This window comes from Cervus canadensis, chromosome 1 (assembly GCF_019320065.1).
Source record: "Cervus canadensis isolate Bull #8, Minnesota chromosome 1, ASM1932006v1, whole genome shotgun sequence".
Lineage (NCBI taxonomy): Eukaryota > Metazoa > Chordata > Mammalia > Artiodactyla > Cervidae > Cervus > Cervus canadensis.
Window position 1 is genome coordinate 180,296 of NC_057386.1, and position 13,367 is coordinate 193,662.

At 43.0% G+C, this 13,367-nt stretch overlaps 1 protein-coding gene across 7 annotated transcripts in view; it reads left to right on the forward strand.

The window, feature by feature from the left end:
- The first annotated feature begins 361 nt into the window (after positions 1-361).
- HELZ (helicase with zinc finger) overlaps positions 362-13,367 on the forward strand; it is a 143,446-nt gene continuing 130,440 nt past the window's right edge. For 3 of the 7 annotated variants that reach the window (XM_043441878.1, XM_043442361.1, XM_043442272.1), the window contains exons 1-3: positions 369-462; positions 1,712-1,767; positions 5,665-5,721. The gene's annotated coding sequence lies outside the window, so the exon portion shown is untranslated. Of the gene's footprint in view, positions 463-1,711; positions 1,768-5,664; positions 5,722-5,986; positions 6,083-13,367 lie in introns of all 7 variants that reach the window. The other 4 variants (XM_043442063.1, XM_043442128.1, XM_043441967.1 and 1 more) reach the window with 4 other exon arrangements.

The following is a 13,367-nucleotide window of genomic DNA, read 5'->3' on the forward strand; positions in this document are numbered from 1 at the left end:
GGCCCGGGGAGCAGAAGCCGGCCCGCGGGCGCCGAGGGTCCGGGGCCGAAACCGACGCAGCAGCGCGCACAGACTAATCTGAGCGGCTCCTCGCCGCCGGCGCGGGGAGCCCGCGGCCGATCAGACGCAGACTTGGGGTGTCCGCCCGCCCCGGGGGGCGCCGGGGCCCGCGTGGACGCGAGGGGAGGGGGAAGGGAGGCCGGGAGCGGCGGCGGCCGCAGAGACCCGGAGCCCCGTTTTAAAGATGGGGGCGGATTTTAAACGCAAACAGCCGGCGGAGGGGAGGGGCCGCGCGGCGGGCGGCGGGCAACTTTCCGCGCCGGAGGTGCGGCCGGAGGGGCGGCGCCGGCGGAGGCGGGAGTCGGGGGCCGAGGGGAGTCACTTTAAAGGCTCTTTCTTACCCACAATGCTTTGTGGGGACGTTGACAAGTGGATCCAAGATGGCGTAGAAAGTAATGACAGGTAAGTCCTGACTTCCCCCTTCGCCGCCGCCGGGACCGCTCCACGAGCTGCCGGCGCCTTCCGGGAAGGCGCTGGGCTCCCCTCCGGCCCCTCGGGCCCCGGCAGGGGCGGCCCTGGCGCGGACCGGGGGCCCGGGCGGCCCGCGGCGGGGCCTGGGAAGCGGGGCTCGTCGAGGCGAGGCCCGGACGCTGGGGCTGTTTACAGCCGCTTCCCCTCCCGATCCCCTTCCCCTCCGCCGGGGGCCGCGCCGCCCTCCGCCCAGGCCTCGGAGCAGGCCTCGCGGACCCCGCCGCGGGCCCGCGGCAGGCTAGTCCGCGCCAGGCTCCCGGGAGGCTCGCGCCCCTCGGCTGGGTCGCCGCTGGGGGCGGGGAGCGCGCGGGCCTCCCACGGCCCGCTCTATTGCCCCTCGGGGATCGGACTTCTGCCCGCGTGGGGGCGGGGGCCGGGAAAAGTGGGCCGGGGGCCCCTCCCTCCCCAGCCGGGGGCTGTTTCCTGAGCTTCACTTTCTTACCCCCCCTTTCTCCGCCCCCTCCTCGGAAATTCTCATTGGCCCACGAGCACATCAACAAAAATAAAAACAGACGATCCTTTCCGGAGATTCCTCTAAGACTCCCCTTTTCTAGAGCTGAAGGACTGCAGTTTCATCTAAGGAACTTTGATTCCTCTCTCCCCAAATTATTTGAGCTTTCTGCACCCTTTCCTTTGCTGAGGCTCCTCCAGCCCGGTTTGGAAATCACGGTTTTAGGATTCTTCTTGGATTGAGATCCTCAGGTTTTGTTTGAAATTCAAAATTGTTGTTCCTTCACCATTAGTATAATAATGTATGACTCCAGACACAGTGGATTCCTAGAGTTGGGTGTGGGGGAGGGGGTTGGGGAGTGAAGAGTTGTCCTGGCTCGCTTGTTCTGAATTTTGCACTCCCTTAAACTCATATGAAAGGATTTCGTCCCCTTCATCTCTTCTTTTTAATTCTTTTTGAAAGTCCAGTCTGTAAGAGATGACTTTTTTATGTTTTGGATTTTAAGAGCGTTTTATAATCTATTCTTTTATCACACAGAGAGGAAATGTTTTTATTTTAAAGTAAAACAAACAGACTCATTTAAAAGCTGCATACTGTACCATTTTGGTAGCCTTTTTCCATTTGAAATTTAGGTGCCTTTTCACTTCACGCTGATAGAACGTTTGCTACTACTGATCTTGTCTTTTACTGGTGTTGTATAGACACATTTTACTTTTCTATTTGCCTCAGGAATTGGATGAAGTAATTGATCACTAAAGAACTACAGTGCTGGTGAGATGTGTAAGGTGAGACTGCAGTTAAAAATGATTTACCCTTTCTCCTTCTTTGTCTTAATCGAGTCATAAGGCTGACACTGAAGCTAAGTAATGGGATGGGACAATCTTTATTTCCAAATGAGTCCCTCTGTCTGATGGGGGTAGAGCCTGGGCTGGATTTGGAAAAGAAGACTGTGTCAAGTGTACAAACTTTTCAGGGACTCCAGCACACACAACGGTAGTGGAGCTTATCCAGAGCCAAATGTTATTTGCAGCCATCCTTGATGAGTGTCTTTTCCAGGGGTAATTATAGTTTGCCTATTTAAATTTCCTTGTGTAACTTTAACTGAATGTCTTAATTTTATCTGTGTCTTGGTGTTTATCACTCACTGTACATTGAGTGTCAGTGATTGGGTATGTAGATTTTGTGTGTCTTGTGTCAAGTACACCCTTTCCACTGGAAAGAATTATTTTAGGCAAATCCTGCTTTTATTTTCGGAAAAATGGAATAATGCTGGTCTCTCATAATTATTTTGAATTATGATAGTGTTGTTTTGGTTAACTTATTATGGAGAAGACTGGCTTTTCATTATTTTCTGGTCACATGTAATATGTGAAGTCAAAAGTGTTGCTTTATTTAAGCCAAGTTGTAAGGCTTTGGATTTATAGAACAGCACTGATATGGTGTCAATGAACAGTACTGGGGAGAAGGAGAGTGGTTTGCTAATTTTACATTCTTCACAAGCATTTTTCTCAACTTGAAAAATATATCTTTTTTAAAAAAAATTTTAGGCATTGTAGATGTACTATACAGTGTGTGTAAGTGTGTGTGTCTGTAAAAATACTATGGTTTATTGAGAACATGTAAGTTTTGGTAGATTGGTTACTGCAGTTTTTTTTGTTTTCCTTTAATACATCTGGATAGCCTTTGTATTTTGAAATCCTCTCTATCACATGTCTAGAAGAATAAGCTGTGGTTTATTTTTTTCCAGATTGAGGCATACAATTCATATTTTTGCCTTAAAAAAAAACTTGGGTGAGGAAGGTGGACATAAACTGAGATCCTTTTGTAAGTGCACATACCACATTTGGTTGTGTTTTGAAACTCAATAGTGCTTGTGTGTATCACGTATATTTTTTATTTTTATTCTTATAGCAAATATGGATTTAAAAATTTATTTTCAGCTTACTGATGGAGGCATATTCATGGCTTAGATCTCCCAATCTGTACCTTTTTTTTTTTTTTAATTTACATATTACTTTGTGGAAAGAATCACTAATCTACTTTTTGGCCTATGTAGGTGTTTGTTTATAATCCAAAAGGGAATATTTAGAAATAGGTAATCTTATATGGTTAGTGTTTGGCCTGAACTGTGTTAAGACATTTTCCACAAAGACGTTTTCCACAATTTTTTTTTTTCACACCTGTAGATCCTGTGAAGTGTTAGTATTCACTTCAAAGTGAAGTTGGTGTTTGGCCACCAAGCAGGTTTTTACACAAAGCATTCTCAGATGGGAAGTGCCATAGTGTAGAAGTTTGGGTGAAGTGAGAGTCTGTGTCTGACACGAATAAAGACCCAGCTTTTTCAGTCTGTCCTTTTGGCTGGGGAGTAGGGCACTATTTTAGGGAAGGCTGTGGTTTTTAGGGAAGGAGTTAGTAAGCACCTCTCTATCAGCTGGTACACTTGGATTTTGCCATTGTTACCAAGAAGTTTGATTTCTGATACCATAAATACTCAGTCTGGATTGTTTTAAAGTCTGTAGACAATTTATGGACAGTCCAGTGTTTTACTGGAGAAGGGAGTGATGCCAAAATAACAGGAGAAATCATTCCTGCTTGCAAAGTGCCTTGTGGAGTTTAAGAATATGGAGCACACTCATGAAAGGCTAAGAATGTTGAGGAGGGCCCTACAAATAGATAGACCAGACCTTACACATGCAGTTTTGTTCTCTGTTTGAGAAGCAGGCATAGCATTGATATCAAATGCAAATTAGCCTCTCATTATCTGTCAGACTCTATTTTTAAGACTCCAAATACATGCCCAGCTCAAGAAATAAGGTCTTTTGCCTGTTGTTTTAAATGCATAGAAAATTTGGGGCCAAGTTTATCAACTTGGCAAACAAGAGAGGCGGAGGAGCTACTTAAAAATTATAAACAGATTGTTATGGTTGTTTATTTCCATCAACTTAGAGAAGTGTACACGCAAATATAATTTGATTTCTGAGTAATATTTTGAAATGTTTTCTAGGAGGGAACTATGATATGTGTGGAGAGTGTGGCTCCATCAGTTTACATTCATTTAAGTTACTGGGTATAGTCAGCGTGATTTCTATAACGCTGGCTAGGAGCAGCATAAAACTTAGTGGTCTGTCACCTCTGAGGTGGCTGGGATAATACCTCTGAGTTAACCTGAATTTAACAGAATTAATATTCCTCTTTCAGTAATAAATAGTAGATGTAACATGAAGATTTTTAATTTCTATATATCTGTATATGTATACATATGTGTGCATATATCTTTTTTTTTTTTTTTAAGCTACCTGTTGTCTAAAGCACATTGAAAGCTTTTCAACATACTACTAAACAATCACACTAACTGGTTTGCTCATGTAAGTGGTACTGGGTCAGTTTCTCCAAGAGCAGGAAGTTGTCTGGTAAAACCAGAGTTGGTGCTTTCAACTTGTTTTGACCCCAGAAACCCCTGATTCATCATTAGGTTCTTCAAAGAATGCATGGCATATTTTTTGACTGAACCATTCTGAAGTGTGAATGTTTGTGATTTTTGTCATTTCTATGCCATATTTTAGGTGTTCTCTGCACATCTGAATTTGCCTTTTTGCTTTCTTCTGTGGATATTCTCCTTGTATGAAAATATTCCTGTGAGGCAAGCTTCCTATCAGTGGGCAATATGTGTAAATAATATAGGTTTTAAAAATTACTTATTTTTATGTAAAACTGATGCATGCCATGGTAAACAAACCTGAGCCATGCTTAAGTGTATAAAGTAAAAAAGATGAAGAAAAAAGCCTCTTCTCTTTCCTCCACCTGCGGTCCTGCTCCCCTGATCTGATGCAGAAGCAGTTGGTGTCACTTGGCTTCTGGAGGAGCTCTTTGCTGAGGTGCCCTGGCAGCAGTGGGGGCAGAGGGAGACGATGAGGAAGGCATGGCAACTGAACCCGCTTACATGTTGTGCAGGGACGAGTCCGCTCTTATTTCCTGTGATGTTAAGTAATATTGATAATCTTAAACTTCCATCACTGTAAGATAACTGAAATTGAGTTGTTAGTGAAACACTGAAACTGGTAATTGTCAGGTTGGTACAGTTTTGATTTGTTGATCTTCTAAGAAAATAAATATTTGGAAATTGAATTCATGTAACCTTAGGGCTGGGAGTAATGTTGGTAATTACCATCTGTGGAATTTTATGGTGAGATGCACAGTATATTCACTATAGACTTGTTACAACTCATTATCTTTCCTTTAGTTTTCAGAACAATTTCAAGATAGTTATTTCCGCTTTGCAGAGGAAATTTAGGCTAAATGTGAATTTACTCACATAATGTCAGAAGACTAGTAAGTAGTGGTGCTGGCATTGTGCCTTGGAAGGGGCGTGCTCTTTCCGTGTAATGTGCTCTGCTGTTTGTGTCTAGTCTCTCTTATTTTCTGCATGAGGAAATTGAGGCCTGGAGGAGGCAAGTGACTTGCCCAAGGTCACACAGCTAATCAGTAGCAACATTCAACCAAGCTTTTATCTCTGGACCCTTATCTCAGGACTCTTGGTCCTGGCTGGTTATGCTACATTTTACTGAAATACTATGGACCAAAAGACCATCTTCTGTGACTACTGGATACAAATGCTTCAGAACTGATACGTCAGCAATCCTGTTTTCTACTCTGTATTAAAAGATTCCTTCTCTCTCTTTCAGAAATTATAAAGAGCTCTGATGGGCTATTTGGGTAATACCCAGTGCAGTGAACTGCAGGTGAGTAAGGCTTGGGAGAACCTGGTTTAGAAAGAAGAAACTTGGTGGTGCATGAGAAGAGTCTTAAACTAGAGGAGTGTCTGCTCAGGAGGGGTGAGGTGGGACAGAGTGGAGTGAGCAGGGCTCTGGTGCAGCAGTTGGACCTGGAACTTCGGGTCCTGATGGGATGATGGTGAACAGACCGCCTGACACTTCGTCAGTGTGTTTGAAGAGAAGTGAGGGTAGGTTAATCTTACACTTCTGTTTTGAATGAGTAACCGCACAGGAGTTCAACCTATCTGCATGAGATTGGATCTTAACAGGTGCTTCAGATTTCGTGTCAACATTCTTGAGTGGTGATCACCTGTGCTCTGATGAACTGGTTAAGTATTAAATTGTTTGTTTTTCTCGTTACCTGCTATGTGCGTGTTGTCATGAATGACTGTACATGTCTGCATTTTTGAGGATCTAGGTACTGAGAACAGATCAGTGGAACACAGGTTCAACTTTTTTTCTAATGGTTGTGTTCCCTCCATACAATGGTGGTTTTAGTCTTTCAGATTATTTAATTTTTGCTGAAATGCCCTAAGAAAGACAATTTAGTCTTGAGTATTATTTCACAGTAATTAGTATTCTTAGTCTGTTATAGTATCTTGGCCATTCAGTAGTAAACTTAGAAAATGATTGTACTACAGAAAAACAATTAGAAGACTGCTTTAATATTGTACTTCTGGGACATCAGTGCTAAAATTAGTTTTTGATGTTTTTTTCAATGCTAGCTGCAGAGACTTGAATGTGACAGTGCTATTATATATTTTTAAGGTTTGTAATTAAACTCTGGCTTGGCTGCTTGTTGGTGGCTAAAGTGAAACATAGTTGTAGGGTTCTTTGTTTCTTGAGTTGCTGTAATTTTGCACGATTCATTGTCCACAGGTTCTTGGGGATGATCAGAAGACTAGTTGAGCTAGTTTGTTAGTTCTTGGAAAGCTGGAGTCTGGGTTGTTGTGATAAAACAAGTACATGAGGGCTCTCAGTTAAGGTCAAAATGAGTGGCAGAATAGAGACATGGACCTCTTCTTGAGACCGTGTCAAATTTGTATCCTGGAGCCCCTCATTTCCTCAGTATGGTAAAATTTTGTCTTACGAAGTAATTTAAGAATTGATATTAAGTAAATTGTTAAATATTTGAGTTACCACCCTCAAACAGTTGATTTTCCTTTTGGCATTCCATTAAATATACATATATATATTTACTGTACTCATTTTTAATTATGATGCACATAATTTGTATTTTACCCATATACTAGATGATGAAACATTTCAATATTATCGGTGTCACAATTTTAATTTACATGATTACACTGTGAGAAGCTGCAAAATATTTTATCAAATCACACTGTCAATAATTTACATTAATCTTTTTATGTTAGATATTTGTTTTGCTTGCTGGTTTTCAGTTAATACTTTAATCTACATTGTTGTAGATATTGTATTTTTTTCTAGCTAATTATATCTCTAGGATAAATTTCAGAATGTATTATTGTGTTAAATGATATGAATGATTTTATGGCTTTTGATATTGGGTTGGCAATAAAGTTCGTTCTGGATGCTATGGAAAAACCCAAGCAAACGTTTAGGCCAACCCAGTATATATCGTGGTACTGTTTTTCAAGAGTGTTATACCAGTTTGTACTACTAACAGATACACAGATTGACCTCTATTACCAAAACTGGACAGAAATACATTTTTTCTTTATAAGTCCTTCCTTGTTTCATAGTGTAAAGTGGCCCTTGCACTTCTTAGTTCTATAATGTTGAATTTTTCTCTTTGAGTCTCTTCATGGTGAATTGTTTGTTCATATCCTTTGCAGTTTTAATCAATAAACTATTGATGTGGGCTTTGGTTGGTAAGGCAAATATAACCAGCTAATAAACAGGTAGTTGTTAAAAACATGATCGGAACAAGTTCAGTGAGAATATTCAAAGAGAGCCCGGTCTGAATGTTGAGTTTTCTTGACAGGAGTGGTGAAGGGGAACAGTTGAGTTATTTCAACAGTTCAGTTCCTCAGTTACGGTTAGGCGACCACGCAAGGCCCGCTCAGGTTATCAGGGTACATCCCGGGTGGAGGAGGAGGCTGCTCAGGGCCTGACCAGCTGGGGGCGCTGGCTGCTGAAGTCGCTCTGGAGGGCTGAGGGGAGCGCTTTCCCGAGCCTCGTGAGCTCGTGGTGGCATGCCGCTGTGCTTCGGAAGCTCAGTTCAGAGGGACACAAACATGAACAAAGCATCGTTTCTTCTGACAAGGAACGAATCCCCTAGTGGAGAGAGTAGGGGCACCAGAAAGGACTAATAGGAATTAGAAGGGTGCCGTAAGAGCGGTTCAGTGGAGGGATCATACTGCCCCCCTGGGGCTATCGGGGAGCACTTCAGCTGAAGAGGGGCCTTTAAACTGCACCCGCGTGAACACGAGAGGCAGTGGAAAGAGGAGGGCGTTCCGGAGGGACGGGCAGCCTGAGCAGCCTCGGAGCCGTGGGGCCGGAAGTGAGGCCTCATCCGGAGACCGCGTTATCCAGGTTTCCTGGACTCTGGTTACCTGAAGGAGTATGTGGAAGGTGAGGCTATTGAGAGGTCGTGACTGGGTTTAGAAGAATGAACGTGAGGGATTGGCAGTGAGGAGAGACTCGAGATGGGGCTTTTAGTTGGGTCCATGGTGATAGCCCAAGACGGGGGTGACTGCCTGAATTGGTGTCCCTGAGAATGAAAAGAGGTGACGGGGTCAAGAGACATCTTGGAGGTTAAGCAGAGAGATGTGGTGCTGATTAGGTAGGAGGGAAGGGAACCATCAGTTCTGTGTCTCAAGTTAGAGATGAGGCTGAGGTTTTTATGGCTGAATAGCTGGAAGACATCAGGAATATGAAAGAATAGGTCTTAGGGGTTCAGAATAGAGAAAAGACAAGTTTCATTTTGTGTGTTGAGTTTAAGGAACTAGTAGGAAGCCGAAATGAGTATTTTAACCCTGGAAGGAACAGATGAGTTTAGGGTCCACAGGAGTTAGAGGAATCAGTGAGGCCTCATAGTTAAATAAAGCAGAAAAAGACTGAAGTGTCCTGATTCCCAGTCTAGCTTTCTCCTCACTGCCTCATACAGAGAAGGTTCTCTGCTGTGGTATGCTCAATAGAAAGTTATAAGTGGCAGAGTTTATGTTGAGAGTAAAGAGTTTATTTTTTATTTACTTTTTTTTTTTACTATGGAAAATTTCAGACACACAGAAGTACGGTATAATCAATCTCACTGTACCTATTATTCGGCTTCAGTAGTTATTAATCGTGTTTCATCTGTTTCCATCAGTTAATATCGAAGCAAATGGGATAGAGTGTTTGGTGAACTTAGATTTTGTGTATTTGCAGGTAAGGAGAGTTGAACAGTTTAGTAGGGTATGTGCTGAGCTTTCTGGGTGGGGGTCTGTAGTGAACAGAAGTGGGATTAATTGCCAGAATTCCTTGAGCAAATCACTTACATCTTCTGAGTTTTACTTTCTCTGTGAGATGGAGATAATAATGCCAGCTTCACAGAATCACTTGAGATGAGGTATATAAAAACCATCTGTGAACTTTGAGGCTCAAGTGTGATACAGATTTAGTTGTCCATAATAACAAAAAGGTAGTGCTATTCCTTTGGGCTTCTATGTTGCTGGCATGAAATTTATATTATTCAATACATTTTTATTCAACAAATACTTATGTGAAGCACCTGAGGCCTCAACAGTGAACAAAACAGACAAAATTGCAGCTCTCCTGGAGCTCATGTTCTAGGCCTGGAGGATAATAGGAAGCTCATACCTTAATAGTGCTTAGGGTGGGCCAGACACTGTTCTAAGTGCTTTCATATTTCACCCTATTTTATTCTTGCAGCAGCTGTGAGGTGTAGACTGTTATTATTCCCATTTTGCAGATTTGGAGATGGAAGCAGATTTTTAGGCAGGTAGCCTCAGGTCACAATGCCGTGATTCAAATGCTGGCAGATCTGGCTTCAAGCCTTTACTCTTACCCCCCTGCTTTAGAACTCTTCAGCTCATTCACGGCGTACTAGTGTTTGACACAAATAAAAAGGTAGGCCAAGATTGAAATTGAAATGGAAACACAAACACAGATGAAGAAAATGGCAGTATATAGTTCTCTGTAGATGGGGGTATATTAGTATTCTTACATAGGGAAGTAGTTTTCTCCCTAACTTTTTATAAACTTCACCAGCTTTCTTGGATTCTTCAGATACAGATGGCCAAGTCAGTGGAAGGAAATCATTTTTCTGCTGGTACTTGGGGAGAATCTCTTCTTGAATGAATCTCCTTGTTTACAGTTCTTCTTCCTTTTTTCTCTTACTCCTCTCTCTTTCCTTATCTTGAGGAAATTCCCTTCTCTGACTTGCCCTGTTCTCTGACCCTCCTTTTCCTCACTGTCTCCCTTCCCAGTCTCATCAGCTGCCCGCGTTCTGAAGGATTTCCTGCTTCTGCCTTTGCCTTCTCCTCCCTAGTCTGCCTCTGTCGGCCATCCTGGTCTCTGCCCTGTGTTTTGATTTTCCCAAGTTTGTTCAGCGGGAGTAATATCAGGACCTGTTTCCCGTCTCTAGCCATGGCTCTGCCAGCTCTCAGTTCTCCTCTGTGGGCAGGGGAGGTTGGGAAATGGGCAGTGCGCATTCCTTCAGTTTGCACCAGGATTAGGACATGGGCCTCACTGCTTTTAAGGAGGGCAGGAGGATATTATGACCTGTATACTTGAGGTGTTTTTTTTTTTTTTTTTTAATTCTGGTAAAATATACATAACATTTATTTTAGACCATTTTAGCATGCAATTCAGTGGCATTAAGTGCTTTCACCTTGTTGTGCAACCATCACCACCATCCTTTCCATCTCAGAACTTTGTCATCGTCCTAACTTGAAGTTCTCTACTCATTAAACTAACTCTCCATTCCTTGCTGCCTCCTGGCAGACATCATTTTACTTTCTGTCTCTGTGATGAATTTAAGTAAGGTCCATTCATACCATAGGTATCTCCTATAAGTACACTTATATAGTATTTGTCTTCTTGTGAATGGCTTATTTCACTTAGTACGTCTTCAAGGTTCATCCATGTTGTAGCATGTGGCAGGACTTCCTTACTTTTTAAGACTAAGTAATACTGTTGTATTACTTGCTTCCCAGGTGGCGCTGGTGGTAAAGAACCCACCTGCCAATGCAGGAGACCTAAGAGATGTGGGTTCGATCCTTGGGTTGGAAAGATCCCCTGGAAGAAGACACGGCAACCTACACTCTGGTATTCTTGCCTGGAGAATCCCATGGACGGAGGAGCCTTGTGGGCTATGGTCCATAGGGTTGCATAGAGTCGGACACAACTGAAGTGACTTAGCATGCACACATGCAATACTATTGTATGTAAATACATTTTTTAAAATCCATCCAACTTTTGATAGACACTTGGATTGCTTCTACCTTCTGGCTTATTGTGAATAATGCTGCTGTGAACATGGGTATATACATATCTGTTCAAATCCCTACTTTCAGTTCTTTAGGAAATACCCAGAAGTGGAATTGGTAATTCTGTGTTTAATGTTTTGAGGAACCCCCTTAACTGTTTTCTATAGCAGTAACACCATTTTATGTCCACTAGCAGTGTACAAGCGTTCTAATTTCTCCACTTGCTTGTTAGCACTTGCTTTCTGTTTTTTTGATAGTAGCCTTCCTAATGGATGTGAAATGATAATGTATACTTGTTTTAAAGGTGTTTTATGTAGAATTATGGGCTTTCCTCATGGCTCAGTGGTAAAAGAATCTGCCTGCCAGTGCAGGAGACACAACAGACTTGGGTTCGGTCCCTGGGGAATCCCCTGGAGTAGGAAATGGCACCCCACTCCAGTATTGTTGCATGGCCAGAGGAGCCTGGCAGGCTGCAGTCCATGGGGTTGCAAAGAGTTGAACACAAGAGTTTAGACTGAGCAACTAAACAACAGCAACATGTAGAATTGCAGAATTTTAGGACTAGAAATGATGTTAAAGATTTCTAATTCAGTTAGCTGTAGACAAGAAAGAATGTTCTCCTGTGTCTTAGCATTTCCACCTCTTTCCCATTTGTGAAAGGCATTTTGGGCAGAAGGGTCTTTACTGGATCTTAGGGTCAAAACGAACTATGTCTGACCCAAGGTTCATGGAATACAGCTTTGTAAGAGATCTGCTCTTCTGTTCAGCCAGTGACTATTTCTTAGGCTTCTGTACAGTTTCCAACTGTGTCTTCTGAGTTATTTTATCATCTTTCCAGCTTCTTTAAGGGAAGAGGTTCAGTTCCGTTCAGTCGCTCAGTCGTGTCTGACTCTTTGCGACCCCATCAATCGCAGCACACCAGGCCTCCCTGTCCATCAGCAACTCCCGGAGTTTACTCAAACTCATGCCCATCGAGTCGGTGATGCCATCTAACCATCTCATCCTCTGTCGTCCCCTTCTCCTCCTGCCCCCAATCCCTCCCAGCATCAGGGTCTTTTCCAATGAATCAACTCTTCTCATGAGGTGGCCAAAGTACTGGAGTTTCAGCTTCAGCATCAGTCCTTCCAGTGAACACCCAGGACTGATCTCCTCTAGGATGGACTGGTTGGATCTCCTTGCAGTCCAAGGGACTCTCAAGAGTCTTCTCCAACACCATAGTTCAAAAGCATCAGTTTTTCGGCACTCAGCTTTCTTCACAGTCCAACTCTCACATCCATACATGACCACTGGAAAAACCATAGCCTTGACTAGACGGATCTTTGTTGGCAAAGTAATGTCTCTGCTTTTTAATATGCTATCCAGGTTGGTCATAACTTTCCTTTCAGGGAGTAAGCGTCTTTTAATTTCATGGCTGCAGTTACCATCTGCAGTGATTTTGGAGCCCAGAAAAATAAAGTCTGACACTGTTTCCACTCTCTCCCCATCTATTTCCCATGAAGAGATGGGACCAGATGCCATGATCTTAGTTTTCTGAATGTTAAGCTTTAAGCCAATTTTTTCACTCTCCTCTTTCACTTTCATCAAGAGGCTCTTTAGTTCCTCTTCACTTTCTGCCATAAGGGTGGTGTCATCTGCATATCTGAGGTTATGGATATTTCTCCCGGCAATCTTGATTCCAGCTTGTGCTTCTTCCAGCCCAGCGTTTCTCATGATGTACTCTGCATATGAGTTAAATAAGCAGGGTGACAATATACAGCCTTGACGTACTCCTTTTCCTATTTGGAACCAGGCTGTTGTTCCATGTCCGGTTCTAACTGTTGCTTCCTGACCTGCATACAGGTTTCTCCAGAGGCAGGTCAGGTGGTCTGGTGTTCCCATCTCTTTCAGAATTTTCCACAGTTTATTGTGATCCACACAGTCGAAGGCTTTCGCGTAGTCAAGAAAGCAGAAATAGATGTTTTTCTGGAACTCTCTTGCTTTTTCTATGATCCATAGGATGTTGGCAATTTGATCTCTGGTTCCTCTGCCTTTTCTAAAACCAGCTTGAACATCTGGAAGTTCTCGGTTCACGTATTGCTGAAGCCTGGCTTGGAGAATTTTGAGCATTACTTTACTAGCGTGTGAGATGAGTGCAGTTGTGCGGTAGTTCGAGCATTCTTTGGTATTGCCTTTCTTAGGGATTGGAATGAAAACTGACCT